This window comes from Terrapene carolina, unplaced genomic scaffold, assembly GCF_002925995.2.
Source record: "Terrapene carolina triunguis isolate 2854851 unplaced genomic scaffold, T_m_triunguis-2.0 Scaffold90, whole genome shotgun sequence".
Classification (NCBI taxonomy): Eukaryota; Metazoa; Chordata; order Testudines; family Emydidae; genus Terrapene; species Terrapene triunguis.
The window spans coordinates 3,746,331-3,751,013 of record NW_020664441.1 but is presented as its reverse complement, the minus strand read 5'-3'; the positions used below and the strand labels follow the sequence as shown (position 1 = coordinate 3,751,013).

Here is a 4,683-nt window from a genome sequence, read left to right as displayed (position 1 = left end):
CCGGGGGGAGGGCGGCGAGCCCGGCCGTGGCCCCGCTCTCCCCGGGGGCCGGAGCGCCGCGCTGCCCCCCTCCAGGTGCCGCCCCAAGCACCAGCTTGGTGGGCTGGTGCCTGGAGCCGGCCCTGCTTGTGGTGTCAGCCACATTGGCAGGGACAGGAGAGGGCAGACATTTTGGAGAAGGGCAAAAAACACCCAAAGAAGGCGCTGAAGACCACGAGACGCTGAAACCACACAATAAACATGTGGAGGCTCCTGACATAGTTGTGAGAGTGGGAATTGCTGTCCCTCCTCCAGCTCTGATCCCTAACACCCTTGTATCTCTGGCAGGTTCACGGCATCGTGATGAACATAAACCGCGGGAACCCGGCTGGACATGAGGTGCTGGTGGATACATGGTCCAAGTTCAAAGTTGTCCTCACCTGGCCATGCAGAGAGGTGCCGCCCCTTAGCCACTGCGCTGCACCTGGGGGACTGGCTGGCTCGGGGGGATGGGGGGGGCGGGGAGATTGGGATTTGGGGCCTTTCCAGGCTGGGTTGGGGGGGGGGGGGGGGGAAGGCAGATCGGTCATTCCATTGGGAGTTCCCCACTCTGCTCCATGTCTCCCCTGGCAGGTGGCATCGGACGACTCTGATTTCTACACCAACACGTACACAGCATTCTACCGGGACCTGGGCGCCTACCAGGCCCTGCTGGGCAGCACCGTCAACTGGGGCCAGGCCTTCTCTATCCACAGTAACATGGGAGTCCAGCTAGAAGTGTCCCGCTACTTCACTTACCTCCACCCAGATCCCAGCACCATGCCCGAGGTCCGGTCAGTGTCTGCCTGCGTCACAGGGCCCAACAGGGGGTGTGGTAGGGTAGGGGACAGCCTGAGAGGCTGGGGTATTGGCCAGCATGGCACTGGGATACCCACACTCTGGCTGGCTATTCCCCATGCAGGGCCTGGGGCACTGGGGTCCTGTTTCCACCAGCAGAAACCCAGTGAAATTGGCGCTGAGCCCAACCTCCCTCAGGGACCCTGCCAGCACTGGGGAGCGTAGCCATTCAGCTGCTGCACAGGGCCCCAGCCTCTGCCAGAAAACCCTGATGCAACTGGCTTCTGTGCCACCAATGGGGCCCCACCCGCAGCGCCTGGGGAAGGGCACTCCTGCAAATTGCTATCAGCCCTGGCAGGGCTTTGGCAGTGAGCGACTCTGCTCACCCTGTCCCTTCACCACATCTCTCCTGGCCCAGGATGGAGAGGAACCTTCCCCATCCACAGCCTGTTCACACCTCAGCTCCTCACCCAGAACCCTGGGAGGGGCAGATAACCCGGGGGCGCTTCGTAGAAGGGGCGTCTCTACCGGGAAGGGAAATAAGACATTAGGCAGAGCTGCCACCGTGTGGGTTAGTGTCCCATTCCCCACCCCCTGAGCCAGCCAACTCCCCCCTCCACTTGGCTACAGCATCCCCCTTTCCTGCGTCCCATGAGTTTGGCTGGGTCTCACAATGACCTTCATGGGAATTTCCCTCTGCCGGTGGGGGAAGCCCCCTCTGATTGGCTGCCTCTCAGAGCTGCTGCAGTAAGAGTTCCCTGCCCCTGCCCCTCCCTGCAGTAATGTGACACCCGTGTCTTGGGGCGGGGGTGGGGAAGGGAGAGGCAGCAGGAATTGCTCAGCATCTCAGGGTGACATCGCTTCCACTCCCCATCCCTTGTGAGCAATGGGGACAGGACAGTGCCTAGGCTTCCTCCTTCCCTGGGACACCTGGCCTGGGAGAGGGGAGCTCGCTGCAGCCCCCACAGGTCTGGGAGGGGTGGAACAACACCACGAGGTGCAGGGGGGGGGCTGCGGGGGCTGGGGACAGAGTTGATGGGTGACTGGGGGACAGAACTGATGGGGCAGAATGAAGGGAGATGGAGAGATGTGGGGCTAGGAGCTTCTGCAGTGAGGCCCATATCACCATAATAAATCTAGGAGTGTTGGCAACACCCCGGGGTGGGAGGAATTCAACTATCAAGGGACACCAGCAATCACAGCGTAATCTTTAAAAAAGCCTCATGATCTTAGGGCCAACCTCATGATTCTGGGGTCTGACTCCTGATCACTGACCCTCGGAGCTTGGCTCTGCTGCTCTCTGCCCCACCAGACTGGACCCGGCTATGAGGCTGTCATCCCTGGATGTCTCCCACGCCGTCCTGCTGAATGAGATGTGGACCTCTGGGGGGGGAACGAGAAGAGCAGGAGGTACCTGGCCAACCTGATCCGCCACTTCCCCAATATCTGCCTCCTGGACGCTGCTGGACGCCCCGTCAGCTGGACCATTTCAGACCCGTTTGGCCTTATGAGGCATGGCTACACCCTGCCCCAGCACCGGTGCTACATATAGGTGCTGATGAATGTCATGGCCAAGCAGATGCATGCACGGGGCTATCCCAGCTACAGCTATGTGGCCGTGGAGAACTACCCCATGCAGAGGCTGCAGGAGAGGCAGGGCTTCCAGCGCTAGCCCAGCCTGTGCCACTTCATCCTCCACAACGCAGCACTGCATAGAACCCCCCCCCCCCGCGCAGCACCGAGCACAACCCCCGCATGAGACCCCAGCCCAGTCACCCGGGGGGACCTGTCAGGCTGGAACTAAGGGAAGCCAAGGGAAGGGGGTGCAGGAGTCTGGGGATTAGTGTTACACCCAGTGGAACCAGTAACATCTCCCAGCACCAGCCTCACATGGAGCCTGCTACGCCCAGCCTCATACCCATCTTTAGAGGGTTTGTCCTACTCTCCTGAGCACCATAACCTGCCCTCCTTGGTGGACTCTACGCCCCCAGACCCATACACACAGCACCCCGGTCCCACTTCCCCTACACTACCGCATCCCAGTTCCTCTTCCAGACACTCCATCAATGGCTCAATGCTCACTGGTCTCCTGCATCTACTCTGCTCTGTCTCCCCTGTTTTCCCTGGGAGATCCTGCTCAGCGTATTGCATCTCTGACTTCTCCACAGTCAGTGTGTCACCCAGGGGTGAAACTAACTTAAAGGACTTACCGGTACGCCGGAGTCCTCAGCGGGGGCGTGGCCTCAACCAGAAGAGGTGTGGCCTTTCAAGATTTAAAGGCCCTGGGGCTCCAGTTGTGGCTGGGAGCCCCAGGGCCTTTAAATCAACCCGGAGCTACCAGCTGCAGAGGCGGCTGGAAGGCCCGGGGCTCAGGGGCAAATTAAAAGGCCTGGGGTTCCAGCCGCCATGGAACTCCGGGCCCTTTAAATCACCGCGGGAACCCTGCTGCCGCTACTCTGGGGCAGCAGCGGTCCGGCGGGGATTTAAAGGGCCCGGTGCTCCTGCCACTGCGGGGTAGCGGCAGCAGGGCTCCAGAGGCGATTTAAAGGGCCCGGGGCTCCCCACAGTGGCAGGAGCACCAGGCCCTTTAAATCCGGTAGCCGGGCTGAGTTGCAGGAGACCCAGGGCTCCGGCAGTGATTTAAAAGGCCAGAGGCTCTGGCCACTGCAGGGAGCCCGGGCCCTTTAAAGCGCCGCCGGAGTTCCGGCAGAGGGGCTCGGGCGTCGCTTTAAAGGGCCCAGGGCTCCCCGCAGCGGCTGGAGCCCTGGGCCCTTTAAATCACCGCTGGAGAAGCCAGTCCAGTCCGGCACGGCATACCGGCTCTTGCCAGTACGCCATACCGTACCGTACTGGCGTACTTTCACCTCTGGTGTCACCCTCCCCACACCCTGCCAGAGACATCTCCCCCGGATCTCCCTCTCCCCCACTTCCCTGGGGCTTGTCACATTTCTCACCATTGCAGTCTGTGCTCATCAGCTCTTTTCCTCTCTCCTGGACAATACAAACCACAGCAGCTGTAAACGGGGAGGGAGGGGCTGTGCAATAGGTCCCCATTCAGCAACATCTCCTTGAGCACAAAGTGCTGGGCATGATGTTTCTAACACACAATGCATCTGGCTGTTCCACATTGATACTAACCAGCCCGAAGGTGTTCCCATGCCAAGGACTCCCTCAAGGGCCAGTCTGTCTCAGTAACTCAAGGGTTAAATACCTCCCGGGGATGTTGATTATCCTCAAACCAAACTTCACTATCCCCAAAGATTCCCAGCCTGAGGTCACACTCAAAAGCAATCCAGATGTGTTAAATTCAGCACTACACAGCCACGACACCCAAATCCCCTTAACTCTGCCCACCAACATTGACCAATAGCAGGAAGCGTTTTAGGCTTTGTGATCCCAGCTGCGATTAAACTGATTGTTGAAGACACCTTTGAGTATTTCCCCTTTGCGGTGGCACTCCCTGGCACGGCTGAGACCATGCGGGTGAGGGGAATGGCACAATTACAGCTAGGGCCACACAACAGTTTCCCATTTTTCAACCAGATTTTCAAATGAAATTTTCCTAAAAAAGCTTCTGCTTGTTCCCCGAAAATGTTGGCTTTGTGTCAAAATACCGAGGGTCTGAAAACCAGCGTTCTGGGTGCATAACCCAGTCTGCGGGGTGGTGTCTGCAACAGTTACGGTCAGGGTCAAATATCAAGGGCTTCCTTTTGAAAAGTAACCAATACCATCGGTTGGAGCCACTCCACAACTTTCTGAGACCACTAAATATCTTCCCTCGGGGGGACTTTAAGAGCAAACACTTCCTCGCTCACAAGCGCTGAATGTGTGTGAAACAAGAAGAGATTTGTTAGTGGGGATGGGGAA

The 4,683-nt window shown here is 58.8% G+C and overlaps 1 pseudogene; it reads left to right on the top strand.

Annotated features, from left to right (window-relative positions):
- LOC112120845 overlaps positions 1–2,575 on the top strand; it is a 12,064-nt pseudogene extending 9,489 nt beyond the window's left edge.
- Positions 2,576–4,683: the final 2,108 nt, after the last annotated feature.